This window comes from Danio rerio, chromosome 16 (genome assembly GCF_052040795.2).
Source record: "Danio rerio strain M-AB ecotype USA chromosome 16, GRCz13ab, whole genome shotgun sequence".
NCBI classification, from domain to species: Eukaryota; Metazoa; Chordata; class Actinopteri; order Cypriniformes; family Danionidae; genus Danio; species Danio rerio.
Genome location: NC_141036.1, coordinates 34944842 through 34969999, shown reverse-complemented (window position 1 = coordinate 34969999; position 25158 = coordinate 34944842). Strand labels below are relative to the sequence as shown.

The 25158-nt window shown below is 35.5% G+C and overlaps 1 protein-coding gene across 1 annotated transcript in view; it reads left to right on the top strand.

The window, feature by feature from the left end:
• The first annotated feature begins 2824 nt into the window (after positions 1 to 2824).
• Positions 2825 to 25158, top strand: part of ldlrad4b (low density lipoprotein receptor class A domain containing 4b) — a 105945-nt gene continuing 83611 nt past the window's right edge. Inside the window, exon 1 of the mRNA XM_087285833.1 lies at positions 2825 to 2942. The gene's annotated coding sequence lies outside the window, so the exon portion shown is untranslated. The remainder of the gene's footprint in view (positions 2943 to 25158) is intronic.

The window sequence follows — 25158 nt, the reverse complement described above, 5'->3', positions numbered from 1 at the left end:
ATTTGGAATTTCGTTGATCATCAAATTGGTTTTGGAACCACTATTGGATTGAGATCTGGGGACTGGAGGATAAAGACACATGTGGTTATAAAAGGATGGAGATGGTCAATAGAGTATAGAATATGGTCACATACTAAGATGGGCTACGGTGTTTGAACATTGCTCAATTAGTACCGAGGAGCATTAAAAAAGTGTCAAAAATATTTCAAACACCATTACACCTTCCCAACCACTTCTGAATGCTACAGCAGCAATTCTTCTGTTTCAATTCCAACCTTCAACTGTCCAGTTTTGTTAAACCCATATACAGTTGAAGTCAAAATTATTAGACATCCTGTGAATTTTCTTTTTCAAATGTTTTCCAAATGATGTTTAACAGCAAGGCATTTTTCCACAGTATTTGCTGTAATATGTTTTTCTTCCGGAGAGAATCTTATTTGTTTTATTTCAGCTAGAACAATTAAGCTAACTTTTCAATATTTTTTTCTTAAGCATTGTTTTTTATTTTTCAGATTCAGAACAAACCGTTGTTCTACAATGACTTGCCTAGTTAAGCTAACTTAGTTAACCCTAATTGACCTAGTTATCCTTTAAATGTCACTTTAAAATAAAAGATATTTTCTTTAAAAATATCTAGTAAAATATTATTTACTGTCATCATGGCAAAGATAAACTAAATCAGTTATTAGAAATAAGTTATTAAAACTGTTTCGTTTATAAACGTTTATAAAAAATCTCTTTCTTAAAAGAAATTGGGATAAAAATATAAAAGAATTAATATTTAACAGCAGGGCTAATAATTCTGACTTTAACTGTAGCCTCGGTTTGCTGTTTTTAGCTGACAGAAGTGTCCCTGTTTCTCATTCTCTTAAGTTCATCGGATTCCAGGTTTTACTAGCTGAGTTTTCAGCAGACCTCAGTTTTTCAGCAGACCTCAGTGTTATTTGAGTTATTGTAGTCTTCTATCATCTCTGTTTTACATTATTTATTGCTTTTTCAAATGTGTCATGCACCCTCTAGCTACACTTCTATAGGGGTCATAAAAATTTAACAATTATATTCATAATAATAAAACAAAAACCGAAATTACTTAAATTTAAACAAAACTAAAAGCTAATTCCACATATCACAGCCATCTCCACAATTAATAATAACCGCTTCATTTGCTTAGGTTTTGTGTGTGTGTGTGTGTGTGTGTGTGTGTGTGTGTGTGTGTGTGTGTGTGTGTGTGTGTGTGTGTGTGTGTGTGTGTGTGTGTGTGTGTGTGTGTGTGTGTGTGTGTGTGTGTGTGTGTGTGTGTCTGTGTGTCTGTGTGTGTGTGTGTGTGTGTGTGATTTAAGATTTTTTTAATTTATTTATTTATTTTTTAGAAAACAAAGTGCTTAAAAAATACAATAGAAAATATATTTTTTAAAAACTAAAACTCGGTAAAACATATACAGCGCATATTCAAGTAGGGGGCGCTCTAAGAAAAGACTTAAATGTCACTGCCGTCATTCAGGTTTCAAGAAGAGAGAAATTAATATGGAAAGACCGGACGTGTTAAAACACAACAGGATACACGATTTAATAGTTATATAAACATTTAGGACATTTTTACTGCAGGGTAGCTATATTTGCATTCATTCATTTTCTTTTCGGCTTAGTCCCTTTAATAATCTTTGTCTCAGCGGAATGAACCTCCAATTTATCCAGCAAATGCCCTTCCAGCTGCAACCCATCACTGGGAAATAGCTATATTTTGGCATTCTTAATATCTTTAATCATAAAACTTGCTTCAAAATATAAAGCATATGTATATTGAAACAGGAGCTAAGTTTATGACACAATGAACAAATATTATTTTATTATGTGAAACTCTAATTTTATATGAAAATATGAAATCTTTCAAAGAATTTGAATAAAAATGCGAACTGTTGGCTTAAAAAGACTAACTAAAAAATTAGAAATTAAAATGCAACAATTTAACAAAACTCAACTTGAAACTGAAGCAACACTATTTTAGGATGTAAAACCTTTATTTTGAATGAACTCTTGCTTTGAAAATGACTGAGATGCATGGCGTATTAAAGTATTAAAATTAAGTGAAACAATTCATATTTACAAAGAAATAAAATTAAAACGTGAACTGTAGCCTTTGCCATGGGACTTAACCAATAAGCAAGGTAAACAACCGCTTAGGGCACCAGAGAATAAGAGGGCCCCAAACAATGCCAAGAAGCCTATATTGATCATTTAGCTCTTTCATAAATTTTCTATCTTATGTTGTAAAATCTGTCTATATAACCATTACTATTTAATGTTATTACTTCTTTTCAAAAATGGGGATCCCATGAATAGTGGAACTTTCCTACTCTACTGCACATGCAAATATCAAAAACTAAATATGGCCAATTAAAAGTACCTAACAGTTTGTTTGTGAACTTATTTTTTTACATGTGAATTGATTGTATTTTATTTTACATTGAGAAGATAAAGGCTCCACTTAGTTTATTTACAAAAAAATATATAAAAATATCTACAAAGAGTGTCCGCCCCTGGTTTTTGCTAACTTAAGTATTTAAAAAAAGTTATTAATATATTTAGGTGTCAAATGGCAAAAAAAGTTATAACTATTTTTTTTAAAATTCACCTATTTACCTAAGCTTAATTACAAACTGAATCAACATTCAAATGACCACCATTATTGTAGTATCTGAAACTCTTCATTTGAAGACTCGCATCAAGTCTCTTATTTTGAAATGTCCTCATGTGTCCTCCATGAGTGCGTGCGCTTGTGTCTCCGCCGCCCGCTTCACTCACCGCTGTGCGCCTGATTATTTTTACGCCGTCGAGTGCGCGAGCCTGGCGGTGAAATCCAGGTCATCCCGGCGGATCAGCAGCGGCGGCGGCGCGACTCTCCGCAGACTCACGGAGACATTTCCTCATTCCTCCGTGCAAAGGTAAGGAGATGATATCCCTCTCTTCTGCGTGTGCTTGTGTGTAGATGGCATCAGATGGGTACGTAATGATGCCAGCTGTGCCAGTGGCCCCGCGGGTAGAGAGAGAGGGAGAACCAGACAGACAGAGGGAGAGAGAGGGGCTTTAGACTGAGGCACAAAAAGTTGTTGGGACCCTCTGACTTCATATAATACCCGACAACTATAAGCTAGTGGTCGGGTCGTTGCGCGAGTTAAGACTGGTTCTGGTCGAAGAAGTGAAAAAGAAGAAGTGGTTGCATTAAAGGTTGTGGGTTGCTTTAACGGGACCCGGACTGTAATCCAGTTCTTCATCTATACATAATCATGATAATTTTGGGGCCAGACAGCGCGAGAGAGGGCTTCTGTACTCTGCCATAATCTGCTAATTAGCTAGTTCTGCTGTTTATATGGGGAATGCCATTGTAAGAAAGCCACTAGTTTGACTTGACACAGAAGCGATTAATGTAGTTTCTATGGCTACTTTTAGTTATTCTGACCTGATTGTATATCGTTTTTTGCAGGGATTTATTTGGCTATAATGACTAACTGCATTTCTAAGTTATCTCAGTATTACATAATCTCATTATTACCTTATATGGCTGCATAAAGCTAAAATATGAATGTACACATGCTTCTAATTTTATTAAAAATGAAAAATGTTGTCTTGGTCAATCTTAAAATGACTAAAGATGCAGGTAGATTAAAATATCAATCATTTATTGCAGATAATTTATGTATAGAAAAAAATATATGAATATGTGCTTTAATAACTGATATATTAGTCATTTCACCGGGACATTGAAGTATTCAGATTAATAAAACAAATAAAAAATAAGTCACAAATAATTAAAATTAAAATGAAAACTGTAGTTTTTGCTGGCTGAAGTAAAATGTAATGGTTATTAGTATATTGAAATGACAGTCAAAAATAGTTAACTATAAATTATGTGAAATGAATACAATTTACTATAGCCAATTCTGTTAATGTAGCCTCATGAAGTATTTAAATATTACTTTAGTTGTATATATATAATAAAATTAATATATTTATAATGCATTAGTGATAAATTATTTATGAAAATATTTTTGCATAATGATGGTCATAATTTTTATAATATTTATTATTTAATTAGTACTTTAATTAGTAAAAAATGACATAAATTAAATCATCATCAAATCCAAAAGCATTTTAAAATAAAATGAATAAATATTTTTTCATCGTACAAAACCATGTTTAGCATTTAAAATGCAGTTTATAATGTAGTTATTAAAATGCAGTTATTTTAAAATGCAGTTATTTCAAATGATTAAAATATAATTATTAACATGCAGTTATTTTAAAATGCTGTTATTTTCAGTTATTTTTAAATGCAGTTATTTTAAATGAATGAAATGCTGTTATTTTAAAATGCATTTATTTTGAGTTATTTTAAAATGCAGTTATTTTAAATGATCAAAATATAGTTATTGACATGCAGTTATTTTAAATGCAGTTATTATAAGTTATTTTAAAATGTAGTTATTTTATATGATTAAAATGCTGTTATTTTAAAATGCAGTTATTTTGAGTTATTTTAAAAAACAATCCTTTAAATTATTTTGAAATTCAGTTATTTTAAGTTATTTTAAAATACAGTTATTAAAATGCAGTAATTTAAATTACTTTAAATTGCAGTTATTTAAAATTGTTAACATGCAATTATTTTAAGTTATTTTAAAACACAGTTTTTGAACTTAAGTTATTTTAAAATGCAGTAATTTAAATTATTTTCAAATGCAGTGATTTAAAATGAATAAAATGCAGTTATTAAAATGCAGTTACTTTACATTATTAAAATACAGTAATTTAAATTATTTTCAAGTGCAGTTATTTAAATTATTTTCAAATGCAGTGATTTAAAATGATTAAAATGCAGTAACTTTAAATTTTTAAAATGCAGTTATTTAAAATAATTCAAATGCAGTTGTTAAAATGCAGCTATTTTAAGTTATTTTAAAACACAGTTATTAAAATGCAGTTATTTTAAAATGCAGTTCTTTTTAATGCTGCACATTTTTTAGCATGTTGATTTTTGCTGTCTGAGGTTCAGTAATAAAACAAATGCATTTCTTGCTCAGTATGTTTTTCTGTCAGTTTTAATCCTGCATTCATTTAACATTCAGACATCTGGGTTGCTAGTCTTGAGACACTTGAGCATAATGAACAATCTTTTTCTTTTTTCCTCCATGTCTCATTTTCTTCCCATTTGTTCATCTGATCCTTTGTATATTTATTCACCATGTCACTTTTAAGCTCTGGAAAGATCTCAATGTACTGTATGTAACATGTTGAACAGACTTGTTAGTAATGTCAGCACAGTCCAGAGTTGTTAACATCCCATTATCCAGGCCTTATTAATTGGTTGTTAATATTTGATGCATGTGAGACTGAGAAGGGGCCTGTCTGTGTGTCTCAGTGTGTGTGTGTGTGGGTCTGTCTGTGTCTGTCAGCTGACCCTGTCCAGACTTGGACTGAATGTGCTGCCAGTGGCTGTCGTGACTAGTGTTCGGCCCAGTTTTAGCCTCACTCTCTGTGTCCTTTCCTGCGCGCTGCAGGTTCTGGCCCAGTTCAGAGACACAGACGTGATTGTGTCATGCGCTGCCAGAGAGAGTCCCACAGAGCGCTTATTGTTGCTTGAAGGCATCTGATGCTGCTTTCTCTTCTAACTTCTCATCTGTGCCATTCAGACATTCATTCTACACTACTGGTCAAAAGTTTGCTTTCAGTAAAAGTTGTATGCACATGAAGTCAAAACGATTAGCCCTTCTGTGAATTTTTAACAGTATTTCCTATAATATTTTTTCATTTGGCGAAAGTTTTATTTGTCTTTTGTCATTATTGTCATTACCATTTTGTCACCGTAGAATTATGAGGTTCTATCTGACATTTTTGTCAAAATTGAGTCATTGACATTCTTATTAAATGACATCTTATTTACATTATAGGATTTTTTATTATTAGTTGTTCACATTTTAAGACTTTTTATTTATAATCAAATGTTACACACATACTGTTATCTTTATAGAATGCAAAAACTTTGAAGCTCAATATTTCAAAATCATTCAGAATGCAGATAGAACCTTAATTCCTTGGTGACCATTTTTAGGTCAATATTATTTTGTTTTGATTGTCTACAGCACAAACCACTATATACAATGACTTGCCTAATTAACTTGCTTTATTAACACACTGTAAAACCCAACATTCAACTTTTTCAAATGAAATGTGAAGTTAACTCAAAATTTACTAAAAGTTACTCATTTGAAATGAGTTTTTAACCTCAGTGTTGAAGGTAATGAGTTAATTAAATACCAAGTTCACAGTATTTATATACATTAGTTTTTTTAATGGTTTGTAGCAATCGGTTTTCTCAAACGATTTGAGTTTATTTAACTTATTAGGTTTTACAGTACTCAGTTGGTTTGATTTCACTTCATTTATTGAGTTTAACTATGCTCCAATTGCTTTGTTTACTCAAATGAATTAAGTTCACAATACTCGATTCGTTTTTGAACTTAAATGGTTAGATGCAATCCGTTTCCTCAAACAGTTTGAGTTACCTTAACTTTTTGGGTGTTAAGCTTATTAAATGCATTTTAAGCTGGATATGGTATCTTGAAAAATATCTAGTAAAATATTATGTACTGCCTGTCATCAAGGATAAAAGAAATCAAATATTAGAAATCATTGTCATTAAAACTATTATGTTTAGAAATGTGTTTAGAAAAATCTTCTTTCTGTAAAACAGAAATTGATTAAATATCCAGGCCAAGGAGGCTTAAAATTCATGGAGGGCTAATAATTCTGACTTCAACTTTAGTTTTTGATGCGACGTTGCATTTCATATTAACTGGCAATAATTTTTTCATCTGTATGTTTCTAAAAACATAGAAACTTGATTTATTTTGTCTCATTTTAATTGGTGCAATTACACAGAAACTTTATTTAGTTGGAGGACTTAAAGCAACTGATAAGAGTTTGTCTTAGAATTTTTCACATTTAACTTTTTGTTTGTAAGATTTGGATGGTTTTTTACAGTGCAGTAAAATGTAAAAACAAAACAGTGAATGAATTGATAAAGTTAGTGACCCTTTATATTTTAAATAATATTACTTAAATATATATATATGTATATGTGTATATATATATATATATATATATATATATATATATATTAGAGCTGCACAATATTTATAAAAAACTGACATTGAGATATTTTTATTTTTTGCAATTTATATTGTGATATTTCACCAAGTAACTTATAGCTCCATTTTGAAATAATTTGTACTTTCATATTGAATGGCCGATTTTGAAGAGTGCATCTGCAGGAAAAGAGTCCGGCATAGATGAATTCATTGATTAATTTTCTTTTCAGCTTAGTCCCTTTATTAATCAGGGGTCAACACAGTGGAATGAACCACCAACTTATCAAGCATATTTTTTACACAGCGGATGCCCTTCCAGCTGCAACTCAACACTGGGAAACACCCATACACTCTTGCATTCACACACTTACACTACGGTCAATTTAGCTTATTCAAATGACCTATAGTCCATGTCTTTGGACTTGGAAACCAGAGCACCCAGAGGAAACCGACGCGAACATGGGGAGAACATGCAATGACTCTGAAATGACTCCACAATACCTGGTCAACTATAATCCTGTATAATATATTCGATTCAAATTACAAATCACAAAAGTTATTCAAAATTGTTAAATATTATTACTATTTAAAACAACAGGTTTCGTTTATTCAAAACCTTTATTTTCAATCCCAAACTTTTGACAGGTAGTGCATGTCCGGCTTGCCTCATGTTCATTCATGTTCATAATGAATGTGAGCCGTTCCTCTGCGTTACCCCTGAATGACGTTCATGGAGACTGTCCGCTGCTGAAAAACGAGCTCGTGTCCCAGCTGTGATGTCATCCGCTGCGGGCAGACAGTGAGGTGTGTCAGAGTGTCGGCTGATGGATCGACAGTGGCATCAGGCCAAGTGTAACAGTGAGTCGTGGAGGCGCGTGGAGCCCGGGGACTGAGGAATGATAAATCGCTCCAAAGCGTGAGAGAAGCTTAGCGGGACTTACGGTGCATCAGCACCTGTCTGCCTGCACAAAACACACTCTGTTGCCCACGGAATGCCCAGATAACCAAATAGGGAGGATGAGTGATTGTCACAAGTAGTCCAAAAAAAGGAAAAGAAAGTATAAACTTCTGTTTAATTATTGTGAACAAAACATTTTATATACATTTAAAAAAAAAAATTTAAATGGTTGTTTCTTTTTTCTTTTTTTTAAGGGCTGTGATGAAAATCATCTTTTGTAAAATGTGTCAACTGTCATTTTGGAGCGATATAAACCCAACAAGTCTCTTTTTTTAAATTTCCTAATGTTAAAATAGGGCCCAAATCCCAGTGATTTTGAGGCCCACTGCAACATGTCATTGGAGTGCAGTTTTCCCCGCTCACTGAATTGATTGACAGGAGCCATGTTTCTATATAAACATGTATGCACATGTGCACAGAATAATTTTTTCCAAATAAACTGGGATTAAAATATCTATTCCAACTCTCTGTTTGAACTTATAAGTTTTGTAAGTTTAAAATGTTTTTAAAACAGAGCATGTTGTAATAAAGACAGTAAAATCGCTATGTATTTTTTAACCGCTATAATCACCACAGCATATGTGTGTGTATACTGCAAAAGGCATTTACGTGACAGTCCTCATTTCAGAAAGGCTTGAATAAACTCGCATGAACCACATGAAGTAAACTTACTTGCTATTTTTGACTAAAAAGCTGTATTTCAGCGCCATCTATGTCTTTCTCTATCACTGACTGCTGTTTATCTGTAACACATGAGAAGCACACTTGCACTTGGGAATGGTGGGTAGGGAGAAGCAGCTTATTTGCATTTAAAGCCACAGGCTACAAAAACAGCTACAATGTACTCAGAATCTAAAATGGGCAGATTCTGGAGGCTATAATAAATAATCTGATGGGTATTTTGAGCTGAAACTTTACAGACACATTCTAGAGACAACAAAGGCTTATCTTACATCTTGTAAAAGGGTTAAAATATGTGCCCTTTAAATGTAACTATTAATGTTTAGATGTACATATTCATGTAATATTCATTTAAGTATTTTTTTAGGAATTTGTTATATTTGGTACCATTACCTGATCATTTCATTTAAAAAATTTTTGGTTTTGCATTGGTAGTGTTTTCCCCATTTAAATATCTGCTGTCTTCGAATGCGCTTTTTTAAAAAGACAACTTTGAAATAAATTTAAATAAATTAAATGTTAGATAAAATGTCTTGAACAAAATATTGGGGAAAAACCACTGACGTATTTAAATAAAATGACAATATAAAAAAAATAAAATCACCAATTAAAAAAATAATAATTTCAAAAATTTACTGGAAACAAAAATAAATGACATTTTATTATACATTATTTGTTATAATTATTTAAATAAATTCGCATCAGATTAACTTTTCTAGTCATCACAAACTGATTAAACTGAATACAACCTGACTAAACTGACTAAAAATTTTAAGTTAAACTTTGTATAACTTTAGTTGAAACCCTGATTAGCTTTTTAAAATAAGTTAAAGCAACATAAAAATAAAGGTTGTCTTAACTATGTGTTATTCAATATTTCATTTAGAATTTTTGGGTCCTTAGTAACTTTTTCAGAGCTTGGAGGTTTTTGCCAGTACTTACAAACTTAAAAATAGTTTGAAAACATTGTTTGTTACATATTAAAGAAAATGAATATTGGCTTATCGGAACAGGCCAGAATCTGCAATATTTAATTTGTTGCACGGTGGGTTGAGTACATTTTAATGGTAAAGGCCAGTAAATGGATGTCTCTCCCTTTGGAGTGTGAGTGATTTGGAGGCTGAGAGCTGGGACAGCAGCCACTCCAGACCGGAACACTCACTGCTTGTGGGAATAAAGCTTCCTGTCTCGCTGAGAGCCGTCTGTCTGACGCGGACTTATCGTACGCCAAGCTTCCTGTCTTGCTGCGAACCACATCATCTGGCCTCTGGCACCAAAACGTCAGGTGGCATAAGGGCTTTGGGTAGGAGCCGCACACACGCTGAACCGGGATCAGCTGTCGTTCCGCAAACCCTGCTGTCTGTCATTATCTGACGCGCTGCAGAACTGGACTCGGATCAGTGTATGAAGGGACGCCCCGGAGGATCTCAAAATTACTTGCGCCCCCTCAGAACATACTTAGACTGGAGAGGATGCGCCTCGGCCAAAAAGAGCAGCATTCACAGCCGGACACTTATGGATCGGAACATGGAAAAGGTCACGCTACCTATGTGTTCACTGCTTCGTGGTGGTTATTATGAGAGAGTGTCTAGTCGTTTTGCGTAAATTGGTGTAGGACACATCTATGTTTTAGTTTGTTTGTCTATGCTGTTTTGGGGTTTTATGGCAATCCTGAGAGCAATCCCTGTGGTTGATCTCAGAACTGAGGCATATGGCAGAGAGGGTTTGATAGGGCCGGGGTCCCTGGTTGACGTCCTGTGGTGTGGAGACAGATGGAGGCATGCCGGGGCATGAGGGGAACTGTGGTCCTGGTGGAGCGGAGATAAAGACACTAACTACCGCTCAGCTTGGCCAGAAACTGCAGAGCTAAACTTGTCTTTATTGCCGCAAACAGTATCTACTGTTTGACCCCTAGTGGGAGTTGGGATGAAGTTATTGATCATTGTATGCTTATAAAGCGCTTCAGTGGTGATGATAATTTTAAGACAACTTGGAAGTTGGCATTTGCCTGATTGCCACAACAAAAATATAATTGAAAACTCCAATGGATTTCCATTGGTTTATGGGAGATTTTGACAAAATATTCTAACAAAATTCAAAGTTTTTGACATTCTTTCTTTCAAAATATGATTTAAAGCCTAAATACAATTACTAAAGTCTTAATATTGGCTTTAAAACATCATCCTTGCATTAGGTTTAGGGATAATTCACCCTAAAATGTTGTAAATCTCCCGCAGGTCATTTGAAATATTGGTGACGTTTATTAATTTAGACGATTTTCAGCAGAAATGTCCAAAAAACATATAGGTGCTATTTACAACTGATGACTTTGTGTTGTAAATACCCTCTGAAATGCATTCCCAACAAAAAACATTGCTCAAACCACTTTAGAAAGTGGTTTAAGAGGCATTCAAGACGAAACTGGACAAGTCTAGTTGTAGAAAACTCTTCTGTATCGTGCGGCCCGTGTGCAACCATTGGTATACAGTACACTGAAGTATGTGCTAAAATGATTTAGCAGATAGAGCCCTCAGGTTACCTGGGGCACTTTCCTTGCATATGTGTTAACATTGTGCCTGATTTTTGCGTTACTGTATTGATAATAGTGGGACAGGATAATTATTATCTAACAATACCTTCACAAGTAACACAGTCTGAGTCTGAAGGCTGATTTATACTTCTGTGTCAATCGCACACATGTGCTCCGGCGCAGTCTGCATGTGGTCGCATAGCCCTCACCGTGGCTGATGCTGACACACAGCTTTTAAAAAAATGTAACTACAATTCACAACGACGCTTAGCGCAAGCTCTGTAATTGGTTGGCTTGGTAGCGCTGAGGAGTGTGTGCGCAAGGGTAAGAGCCCCACAAGCCTGATGGAGCGAGTGTCGAGTCCCGTGAAGGAGCTCTAGATGGAAACTCTTGTTTTGATTTCAGCTTATGATTAAAGTTGTTGCATGTCCGCGGGTTCCCTCCTGTAAGTGAGCAAGTTTGAGCTACCTCTACTTCTAGGTAGCATTCAGAAAAACCAAAACACCCACGAAGAAACTCGACACAGAGCAACATGAAAACCTACTGCTAGCTAGCGTTTTGGAAGTGTTATTGAAGAGCAGCACAAACAGCGCGCTGAAGTATAAATGCATGGCAGCGCGCAAGGCCTGCGCCGTAGGTCACGCCAATCACTCGACGCAAAAGTAAACCAGGGAGAGAGCAGGCACCGAGCTCAAGAGCATCAGAGCTGAACTCATTAATATTCATGACAGTTCCAAATATGATCAAGCCTGAGCTATTTTATGGCTTGGTATTTTTTATGTAAATAGTTATTTTTGACTCATCAAGAATGAAGTTAAAGAAAAAGGATTTTTAAGTTAGTCTGAAGTTTAAATCTAATTAATCATTTCCCATCAGAATTTCTGTGCAAGTTTTCATTTTGTCGTCATCATCTGATGTTTCTGTTATAAGGTCATTTCAAAAATGTCGTCATCCTTATTTATGATCAATAAGGACTGTTGTTTTGTACTGTGTGTTATATAAATATTAAACACACACACACACACTCTATGTGCCTACATTTATTCTGTAATGAAGATTGAGATGTGAGTTACAGACCCATTGTACTTGGGGTTTTGAGTCCTGTAATGTCTCTGTCTCTAATGCTTCAAAGCTGATCTCTGTTCTGATACAGGACACTGCAGCACTGCACCAAGCTCTCTCTTTCTCTCTCTCTCTCTCTCTCTCTCTCTCATTCATTCTCTCTCTTTCTTTCTCTCTCTTTCTCTCTCTCTCTCTCTGTCTCTCTCTCTCTCTCTGGTGCAGCAACTTGACTTTGACATCAGCTCTTCTAGAGGACATTGCAAACACAAACTTTTAGGACTCTAATTATTTACAGCATCTCTAGCTGGCTAAATCACCCTTCACAAGTCTGGAGGAAGGTGAAGCATCATTTCAACCAAGCACAGGCTGACAGAGCTGTTTTCAGGGGCGTTTTGAGGGAATTAGTTAGTTTAAATCAACCTTTGTGTCAATCAATATGTCAAACTAATAAGCAGCCCTTTAAAAGTTTGAAGAAAGTAAGATTACTTCTTAAAAGGTTTGTTCATTTGAAAGTAGAGGCACAGAAATATTTTTAATTAAGTCATTTTTTTCCCAGTCCCCAGTCAGTGTCACATGATTCTCCAGAAATCATTCTGATATGCTGATTTACTTATCAATTTTGTGAGCAGTTCTGCTGCTTAGTATGTTAGGTTTAAGCATGGATATTGATAATTTAAAAGAACAGCTTTATGTTGTGTTTTTTTAAGACATGAGTCAAAGATGAAATGTTTTTAAACATAAAAAGTGCCGTAAATTATATTTTCATCACAGCAAATTGTTAAATATAGTGACTATTTTGAGAGGAAATATCATTTAGTGAAACAACAGTTTATGAAGAATCAAGCAGCAAAATACATTATAATTTTAGTTGAAATCTTTAAACTTTTTACTATCTTTAAATCTAAAGCACTGGATTTCATTTACACGTTTTTAATCATTTAAAATTATATTATCTAGCAAGAAATTGTTCTTTTATATACTTACACTCACTGGTCACTTTATTAGGTACACCTTACTAGTAACGGGTTGGACCCCTTTTTTGCCCTCACAACTGCTTTTATCCTTTTTGGCATAGATTCAACAAGGTACTGCAGATATTTCTCAAGAGATTTTGGTCCATATTGACATGATAGCATCATGCAGTTGCTGCAGATTTGTCGGCTGCACATCCATGAAACGAATCTCCTGTTCCACCACATCCCAAAGGTGCTCTATTGGACTGAGATCTGGTGACTGTGGAAGCCATTTAAGTACAGTGAACTCATTGTTATGTTCATTAAACCAGTCTGAGATGATTCGCTCTTTATGACATGCTGGAAGTAGCGGGCAACGTCTTTCCAATCTTCTATTGTTCAATTTTGGTGAGCGTGTGCGAATTGTAGCCTGAATTTTCTGTTCTTAGCTGACAAGAGTTGCACCCGGTGTGGTCTTCTGCTGCTGTAGCCCGTCTGTCGCAAGGTTCAATGTGTAGTGCATTCAGAGATGCTCTTCTGCCTACCTTGGTTGTAACGAGTGGTTATTTGAGTTACTGTTGCCTTCAGCTAGAACCAGTCTGGCCGTTCTCCTCTGGCATCAACAAGGCATTTGTGCCCACAGAACTGCCGCTCACTGGATATTTTCTCTTTTTTTTGGCCCATTCTCTGTAAACCCTAGAGATTGTGTGTTGTGTGTAAAAATCCCAGTAAATCAGCAGTTTCTGAAATAGTCAGACCAGCCCGGCTGGCACCAACAACCATGCCACATTAAAAGTCACCTAAATCACCTTTCTTCTCCATTCTGATGCTCGGTTTGAACTGCAGCAAATCATCTTGAGCATGTCCACATGCCTAAATGCATTGAGTTGCTGCCATGATATTGGCTAATTAGAAATTTGTGTTAACGAGCAGTTGGACTGGTGTACTTAATAAAGTGGCCGGTGAGTGTATACTTGTTTTTTTTTTTTTCCTAAAAATGATGTGGAGTGACAATTTCACCCATATTTTGACATTTTATTATCATTCAATTATTTCAAACCGCAAAAGTAAACCCACTATTTGCATATGAACATCTATTGTTGCAGAAACTAAAATGTGATTTCTCCTCTTTGACCCTTGTTTCAAAATCTTTTTTTTTAAATGTGTCTTAAGCATACAATTGTGTTACAAAGCCGATAGCATCAAGACATACAAAACAATCATCACGTTGCATTACTCAGCGCTCAGTCACGTTTAACAAGTATATCATGAGTTTTGCTTAGTGCAGGAATGGATGGTATGGAGAGCAAGTGTCTGCTTTGCGCTGCAGCTAGACGTGACCTGGCTGACCTCTGCGGTTCGCACCACTGCAGAATGCAGTCGAGCAGCAAACGTCTTGCTGTCTAGACGCTGTGGGTGGAGTCCCAGAGGGCTGTCCATTGATTGGCTGAGAGAAGAGATCCTAAAACTGATTAGACACTCACTTCAAAGGCACCTGTTTGTTTGCAGTCTGTCTTTCAGTTTTGCTTATGTGTGCGTGTGTGTGTGTGTGTGTGCGTGCGTGTGTGTGTGCGCGTGCATGTGTGTGTGTGTGTGTGTGTGTGCTTGTGTGTGTGCGTGTGCGTGTGCTTTCTGAACAGTACAGTTCTTAGAGGATGGATTGATTTAGTCTTTTCCACCCACATGGCTCCAAATTTAATTGATTTTATTTGCCTTATCTTTATGTTGCATCTCATCACGGCGCTCTAAATAACATATTATGCAGCTTTCAGTGTAAGGCCTGACCTGATCAATAAAGCCATTAATGTTTTCAGATCACTTTAGTGCTTTGTATTAAAGGGTAATCACTTTTCTTTTTGGGTGCAGAAAGGAAGTCATCTCATTCGCTGTTGCTAAGGCAACCAAAAATCTCCAGCATATTGCATAAAACAGACTTTAATACATCCCACATTTTGCCTTGTTGGCAATGCAGGATTGTTAAGCTAAATAAACTGTTCACTTACTTAAAAAAAAAAGGTGGATCGAAATGCTGTACATAAGATTTAGTGCCGTCGCTCAAAATACTGCTTAAGGCAAAGAAATGTACAGTGATTACAATACTGTAAAAGAGACGGTGAGAAGAGGAATGCAGGTATTGGAAATGATAGATTGCCAAAACAACATCCGTCATGATACTGTGCAGACAGATGTGCTGTCATTAATTCATGCTGTTGTATCTGCTCTGATCCAGACTAGTGTCTGTTCTGAGGTCAGTGTCTGCGTGCGTGGCATACAGTATATGAACGATGCATTTCCTCCTTGCACTTATTTTCGCTTTTTCTGTCTGTGTCTAGTAGGGCTGGGTGACATGACCTTTTAAAAGAATTAGAATAAAAATATAATTAGCTTAAGCATATCATAATTATATAATTATAGCATATAAAACATGCTAAAAGAAAAAAAAAACTTGCCCTTAAAAACCTTGCTTGCTTTCGTTTAAAGATTAAAATTAACAACATCTATTTTTGGTTGCATACAAGCATGTTTTGCTTTTGTTGTTGTTGTTTAATGGTTCTGCTGTGTTGTTTATGTGTTTCTATGGCAAATGGGGGGAGGGGGGAGCAGGGCCGGATATGAGGCTGATTTATACTTCTGCATTGAGTGATCCTGCCTTGCCTGTAGCTGTGCATTTATACTTCTGCATGCTGTTTATGTTGCTCTGCAATAGCACTTCCGAAACTCTAGCTGGCAGTACGTTTTTAAGTTTTTAAATGTTCCTCTGTGTCAATTTTCTATGAGGGTGTTTTGTTTCTTTTCTGAATACTAACTGTACAAGTAGCAAAAACTCGCTCATTCAGAGGTGGGAACCGGCGGACTAGCAATAGCTTTAATCATAGGGTAAACACAAATCAACAGTTTCAATTTGGAGCTCCTTCACGGGACTCGACACTTGTAAACTCTTATTTTATCGTAAACACTTAGCACCACCCACACTCGTCACCAATACCAAGCCGACCAATCACAGAGCTTAAATCAGAAGTACGAGTGTAAATCAACCTTTAGTGATTTTGGGGGCCCTAAGTAAACCATGGGGCCCTAGCATTGAAACTCAAAACATTATCTCCGTAGATCAGTCAGCGTTTATCATCTGACAGGTGTTTAGGCCAGAAAGCAGGGTCGTGAAGGTAGCTGTGTGTCATTGATTGTCTTATTTCCCCCAAATTGTGCAGTACAGAAGGAATGGTCCACAATTCATATCAGCCCCCGGTTTTGAAAAGAAGTAACGTTAAAATCTTAATAGTTATAGACAGACAGTCTTTATATGATATATAAGTAATGTAGTCTTCTTGGCATTGGTCGGGGACCACTAATACAGCTGCTTGCCTTGCTTAGATCACACTGTACACGCTTTTCCATTCCAAAAGCTCGAGGCACACTACAAAGCTTTTTTGTTGACGAGGAAAAAAAGAAGTGCAGTGTGCTTTATGTCACTAGGCAACGACTGAATCAGCTGCATATTGTGCGCAAGTGCTGCTGTTGATATTGTTATAATTGTAATATTTAATAATATTATGATATTTAAGATTTGTGAAGTCATACAGCTCTAGATAAATTGAAACAGCAACCACTCTGTCCTTTTGACAACACAAACAGAGCTGTCACCTCAACAGAAACCTGGCCTCTACTTTAATTTCATTATAGAATAAAAAAGACTGGCGCACCACACTTTTTCAGATCAGAGTTTACTTTTTTCACAGTGAGCAATGGAAAAAAAATGTGGCGCAGAAGGCAGTTAAAATGTGAGGTGCGCAGGGTACATAAGCAGCGCACAAAAGGCTTATTACTAAACCTTTCAAAAGATGCACCTCTCAATGCAAAAAGCGAGTTGGGTGTGATCGGTCCATTATTAGTTAAGTCCGCCCCTGGATATACGGGAACTCGGAGTGGAGTGTCGAATCAAATACAATTTTCATTCAAACAGACTACTTGATAACATTGATTTATTGCCCAGCCCTAGTGTCTAGTTCAGAGTATTTGATTTATGCTGTTTTATTAAGGTACTTTTGAAAAGGTCTGATTTAATTTTACTGAAAAAAAAAACTGATGTGCTTTTTGGTTACGTTTTGCTCAAGCGTATTGTTTTACAAGTGCTAATGTATTAGTAGAGCTCAAAATTGAAAAACTGTGGAGCAAAACTGAAAATTCAAGTTGCGCTTTGTTGAAAACCAAAACCGATTTAAGAATTTACTCTTTAAATGACTAGTTTTGCTGAATTTAAATATTTTTCCAGTACCTAAAGAAATACAGAGATTTGGGATTTCAAATTCTAAAATTTGTATTTTTCTTTTTCTGAACAAGATTAATTTTACTGTCAGCACAGACAAAAAAAAATATCATTAACCAAATACTAACATGTGGAATCTATCAAAAACTAGCATAATATTTAACGTACTATTAGAGACCCTACTATTCCACATCAGAGTTTTGATCAGTCATTGTTTTGTTTTTTTTACTGGCAGACAAGGTAGCCGCTATTAGTCATTAATGACATGGGCTGTTATGATGTTAGTCTGGCTGGATGAATCAGTTCAGAGAATAGTTGTTCCTCGGAGCTTCATCATGATTTAACCAGGCTCCGCGAGTGAGAAAGAGACAGACCCCCTGCTGAGATCACATTACACAGACCTGACAGATACAGAGAATATTTTAGCAGCCGTTTATTGCAGTCATTTTTAGTACTGTTTAGCATGGCTGCTGTTCAGCCTTTTCATGGAAAGACTGTTCTGTAGGCTTTGCGCCCTAATGTGATTCAGTGTCTGGTTAACTTTGTTTTTAGATTAGGCAAGTTATAATTTGATTGCACTGATATAACAGTTCCGCACAACGCTGGCAAGATGATGATAATTATTAGATATAATGATAATCTAATGATATATTTCACTCAATACATTTAGTCATCTTCAAGTCATTCAAAATGTAGTTGAATTTGTTGGTTACGTAGAACATTGAAGATTATTTTTTGTCAAAACTGTAGTCCTTGGTGATCATTAAAATGCAAGTCAAAGGCTACTGGAGATTTGAGAAAAAAAAAATCTGCACATGCTAAAACAAATTGAAGCATTAGTTCACCCAAACACTTATATTTGGCTGTTAATGACTAAATGCTAAGGGTGTCACGATCCTCCAAATCCTCGATTCGATTACATTTTCGATTCTAAAGTCACGATACGATTAGATTTTCGATTATGAATAATTAATTAATTAATAACGAATTAATTATTAGTAGCCTATCGTTTAAACTACCTGACTTGCATGGTCTTTGTTTTACCCATAAACAAATCATACAGTAAATGAATAAAGGTAAGTTACACACATAATTACAACCTGTCAATCACTTTTTTTCTGCAGGACTCGTGAATATGCAGTGATCTGTGTCGTTATAATGGCGTCGGTAAAAAAGGTGCACAACCAACAGAAACCAGCCAACAGTATCTGAGGTGTTCGCTAAAATGACTAAGTACTTGTGTGAAAGTAAAAAATGGAAGCGGTCTACTGACCCTGCTGACTGCCTTGACCCGCTGTCTCGAGCGCATGACAATGTGTGTGCGTCTGTATCTGTGTGTGAATGAGTGTGTGTGGTCACGTGATGTGCGTTTTCAGTGGTAGTGAGGAAGGAGGGCTGCTCAGGAATGCTACACGCAGTGTGGATGTGGATAGTTGTCGTTCTAAAATGCCATTTAAAAACATAGACATATTAGTGTAAACAGGGCCTGAGTGTGTATTTTTCGCATGCGCCCATCGTCTATCATCCCAACCGTAATACGTACAGAGCAGAGCTTGCAAACTGTGTTTTTTTGTCGACAACATGAACGTTGTCAACATAACTCACTGGAAATCCAAAATACTTCCGCACCGGCGACTTAATTGAAAGAGGAGAGGATTTAAGCTCTGTCGACGGGTCTCCTGCGTCTGCAGTTTAACAAGCACTTCAACAAGCATGTTTTTTCCCACTTGGCAAGCCAAGCTAACGTGGCATGGGGGCGTGGCAACATCATTGATTCTATTTTTTGATTCGATAATCATAGTTGAGCATAAATTTCGATCGATTTCGATTAAAAATCGAAATCGTGACACCCCTACTAAACGCCACATTGTTCCAAAGCCCTAAGACCTTCATTCAACTTCAAAGGTCAATTTAAGATATTTTAGATGAAATCTGAGTTCTCCCATCCTCCATCTACAGCAAGGGTCCAGAGATGTTCATAAAAGGAACCTAAAACATTCTTAAAACAATCCATGGGATTCAATGCTGATTGTAATCACTGTAATCACATAAAGCTCCAAGAACACTTTTGTGCACTAAAGATTTATTGTTCACCTACAGGCAGATTTAAACTCAACTCTATAAGCTCAACTGAGTGTGCGCAGTGAATGTGAGACAGCATTGCGTTGTTGGCAGTAATTCGATTTGGTTGCGTACAGTGTCATTTGGATTGGTGGTGTGCATAATGTGTTTTCTAACTTCATACGTGGCTCTGCATCTAAAGAAGTCTTTTAGGTTTCTTTTGAGGCTTTGATTAAAAATTCATCATAAATTGAGTGTAAATAAATTCTATTTCAATGTGTGTGTATATAATAGAGATGGCTCGATTCCATAATTTTGGATTTTATAAGATGGAAAATAAGTGAATTTAAAACTTTTTTAAAGTAATTATAATAAAATACATTAATAAATAATAATAATGTATATACACAGTGTTGGGCATAGTTACTTTTGAAAGTAATGCCTTACAATATTGAGTTACTCCCTAAAAGAGTAACTAGAGCATTACTTAGTTACTTTTTATGGAAAGTAATGCATTACTTTACTTTTGAGTTACTTTTGATTTACTTTTTCATACCTGCCTGAGGCTTGATATTTTTCAGAACTTGTAGGGTATATTCCTTTTCTTTTCTTTTTTTTAAATAGATGAGCTCTGCATTTAATGACTGTATAACCTACACCTTCATTTGCTTTAATAAAAACTAATAAAAAATTTGAATAATGTCTTCTGAGAACTTCCGGACGCTACACATGTTGTACAGATTAATGAAAGTTAAAAGCAATGTGTTTGCTACTTTTGTGTTTTTATCTCATTAGTTCAGTAAAATCACTGTTCATTAAGACAATCCCCCTTTTTTTCATGTGTTCAAAAGAATGAGAATACTTCCATCACAGAAATGTAAGGCTTTGCCATCTTGGTTTCTGTTTTTTCCCTCAGGGAGCTCACTCTCTCATTAAGTGTGTAATTCAATGTGTTCACTAATTTTCATTCAGCAAACTATTTTTAAAAACATATTAATTAATCTAAAAAGTAATTCTAGTTAATTTTTTTTTAAAGTTACAAAAATTTTATTCATTATTTTTTAAAGTAATGCCTTACTTGTTAGAAAAGTAATTATTATGGAACTCATGTTACCTATAATGCGTTACCCCAACACTGTATAAATTTAGATATTAGCAAGTATTTTTCCAGTAAATATTTGTCCAGTACCGGTATACTGTGGTCCCTCGCTATAATGCGATTCACTTTTTGCAGCCTTGCAGTTTCGCTGATTGTTTTCGTGCAATTTGACATGCTTTTTTGTTCTGCGTCCTGACTGGCTGTAGACCATTGTCAATTAATTTCCTCCCTGCCAAATTGACATAAATCTTTGATCGTTAGCATAGTGACTCTGAAGTGCTGTTCTGTATGTTTGCAACTTTTCTTCCCACAATGTTGACGAAGCAATCTGCACCGTCAAAGGCACCTGCGGTAGCACCCAAAAGGCAGAGGAAGATGCTAACCATCGCACAAAAAGTTGGACTGTTCTAGACATGCTAATAGAAGGTAGAAGTTATGCAGCTGTAGGACGCCATTACGGAATAAATAAATGAAGATCAAATGGTTATATTCTTTGGTTTCATAATGCTACACTTATTAAATTTGAACTTAACTTTGAAAGTGTTTAAATGAGAGAGAAAAGTGTAAACATGTTAATGCCTGTCTGAGAAAACTGTATAAAGTGTGTAGTGTGGAGCTTTAATAATTGTAAAAAATAAAGCGGACTACTTTGCAGATTTCGCCTATTGTGGGTTCTTTTTAGACCGTAAATGAGGGACCGCTGTACTGCACATCGCAAATGTATAATGGTTTGCATTAAGCAGACAGTTAGCTTGAGCATATAAAATATAGCCTAAATGACTTGTTTACACAATTTGTACCAAAACAAACCGTTTCATGAGTGTCCTCCAATTTATCATTTAGCATCTCCACTCGTTGACTTCTTCACCATGGTTTCAGTGTGATAGTTACTAAAAGTTGCCCCTGTTGTTGTAAATAATAGTACAACAGCAAGCATGCCAAGTATGAAAGCAATCTGCGGCTGTGCATGCACAATCTGTGAAGAATCGTTCTGCGAGTCAGGCGAAAATATAAATCAGACTTATCAGACTCATCTTCTGCATCATATTTTGTGTAGTGCTGCTGAGTCTTATGGGACTATCTTGCAATGCCCTTAGCAAACGCGCACCCTGACCAGACGAAGGAGAGAAGTTTGAGCAAAAAAGCTTCTTTGTTCTCCTAAAAAAAGTCACTGATATCTCAGATGGCCTAAGGGCCAAACTGCAGTTTTTCATTTTGAGTGAACTGTTTCTTAAACAGAATGACATATGTCAGTTTAGTTGATGTGTTTTTTTGTTTAGTTTTTAGATGTTGCTCCAAACATAAACTGATCGTGTCTTTTTTGGCATTTAATTTATCAACAACCTTATGAAACTTCATATTTTACTAATATAAATTCCACCGATCCAAGAAGTGATAAAAACATTGATAGTCCAACATTTTTTTGAAACTGAATGTCAAATGTAAAAAAAATGTCTTCACCAAAGGAAGCACAGAAAAATTCCTAGGATATTTTATCATCACATGAGCTCTTTTTTGGGTCAGCAGCTTATGTAAAACTGTCTGTAAAGGGGATTTTTTTCACACAATCAATAACTCGTTGTCTGAGATCATGTGGACTTCAACAAACCTCTTTCAGGTGAAATAGTTTTCCAGTTTATGCTTTTATATATATTTGGATCTCAAGGGTTATGTCTTTTTAATTTAATTTGGCAAATTGGTCAATATTGTAAATCTTTAAGCATGTGTTAGATCATCTTTCTTATGTAATACACGTTTTGACGTTAATCTTTAATAACACTTGTTATTTAACACTAATAAATCTTTAATCTGAACCAATTTCAACTCAAAATAGAGGACTCATTTTGGTCATTTATTTACATAACTGCTTTTTAAGTAAAAACACAAACCCATGAAAACAGGTTTCAAAGTTCAAGTTTTTCAAAATGACACCATATATATTTACATATACTTTATAAAAGATACAAAAATGTGACTTACACAACCAGATAAAACTTTGGAATCAGTTTGATTTACTTTAAAAGAAGCAAATTCTGCTCACCAAGACTGCATTTATTTGATCATCAAACAAAAACTAAAAACATCATCACATCAAATACAGTTAAACTGCTAAATTGAGAAATATTATTACACTGTTTATTATTGTTTGTTACTGTTTGTTTATTATTAACTGTTTGCTTATTAAATGTAGCTTCAAATTTAATTTATTTCTGATTCAAAGCTGAATATTTTTCATGATTACTCTACATGATCCTTTAGAAATCCCTATAATATATGAACAGTTATTGTCGGTAGAAAATTACTGATAATATTTCTTACAACTATCAGTGCTGAATATAGTTTATCATGGAAACTGATGATTTTTTTTTCTTTTAGGGTTCTTTGTTAAGCAGAATGTTTAAAATAGTAGCTTTTGTTTGCAATGTTTTTTTACACTATAAATGTATTAAAATAAAGTAAATAAAAAGAATAGTACTTTTTAATGGCATTGTATCAGTTTCCCAAACTGATGTCAACAACATTAAATGTTTCTTCTTGAACCGATCTTGATGCTAGAATACTTTAAGGATTAGGTGGCACTGAAGACTATCATGCTATACACCACACAATTTTTCATTCAAAAACTTTCCAAAACCTTTTCATTCAACATTCATCGCTGGTGGAAGGATTTTTCCATTCCCACACAGACTGCTGATTCAATGATATCATTCAAACAACAACTAAAAAACCCATCTCTTCAGCGATGGCTTAAATCACTGTGAACAAACACCACACAAAACATCATGCAATTCTGGGTGTGCCTCACACAGGTCAGTGGGGTTGACAACCCATCTGTAGAATTTTACTCCTTCATCTCTGACACTGTAACCGACACATGGACTACTGTTTATTGTGCCAATCACTCAATATCTCTAATAGCAGTTCTAAATGTGTCTCACACAGGTGAGTGGGCTTGACAAACCACCTGTCGAAAACAATTTAATCTCTGACACTTTAACCAACACATGGAGCAGTTTTTGCACCAATTAATCTATATCTCTAACTGCAATTCTGAGTGTGCCTCACACAGGTGAGTGGGCTTGACAAACCACCTGTAGAAAACACTTCTTCATCTCTGTAACCGACACATGGAGTACTTTTTATTGTGTCAAGCACTCAATATCTCTTATTGCAATTCTAAATGTGCCTCACACAGGTAAGTGGACTTGACAAACCACCTGTAGAAAACACTTTCATTTCTCTGACACTTTAACCGACACATGGACTAATTTCTTTGCACCAATTATTCCATATCTCTAAAAAAAACCTTGTCCGTTTAAAAAGCGTGCATCACACAGGTGAGTGCGCTTGACAAACCACCTGTAGAAATCACTCTCTCATCTCTCTGACTCTTTAACCGACATTTGCACCATTTTTTTTGCACCAATTACTCCATATGTCAAAAAAAAAAAAACATTTATGAAGTGTGCTTCACACAGGTGAGTGGGCTTGACAAACCACCTGTAGAAAAAGAAATTATAAAAAAAAAAAATTCCCCAGTCCTTAATCTAGCAACAAATTTTCTGAGCACTAACGGTTTCTTTGTATAACTAGCATTTTTGTGTGTATTGGCTCTTCTTGTTGAATCGCTGAATGCCTCTATTGGACAAAAGCGTCTGCTAAATGTAAATGTAGACTAGTGAGCAGAATAAACTTTTTATAAAACATTAAAAAAACTTACTTGTTCCGAAATTTTACTTGTAGGGTAAATAAAAATCACATTTTCATGCTATGATATTGTGATCTAACCTTTAGATGTGTGGTTTTTCAGGGCTTGTTAAGTCCAGACTCTGAGTGAAGAAGCACTCAGGAAAGAGACCCACTGGAGAACAAAGAGATAACAACGAAGAAAAGTGCATCTAAACATCTGGCAGCTGTTTGCGTGTGTGAACTGTGATGCCTGTATTGGTGTCCTGGCATGACCTCGTCAGGCTGTGTGTGTGGCTTTGTCTTTTGTTTGATTTGGCCGGCGTTCTCTTGCTTCACGTGTGTAGAATATTATTTATTGTGTGATGGATCCGTGCTCTTGCTGTGTGGCTTGCGACAGGGGTCAGACGAGGTGAGGGTTTGCCGGGTTTCTAAATAACACAGGCGATATGTAGTCTGCAGTCTGGGCTCAGCTCGCCGTCCGCTGGGATGTGGGAGAGCTACAGAGGTTGTCTGAGGACACATTCTGCCTCGTCCTTCAGTCTTCTCCTAATGAAAACTGAGTTTTTTTGAAAAGTTAAATCAATGATATTAAGCCGCAGAAACATTAGCTGTGGCTTGTGATAACTGTGTCCAGTAAAGTGTTATGTAACAGTCATTAACGGCCGGCGCTCCTGCTGGGGATTGTAGACACTAATGTGCATCTCTTCACAGGAAC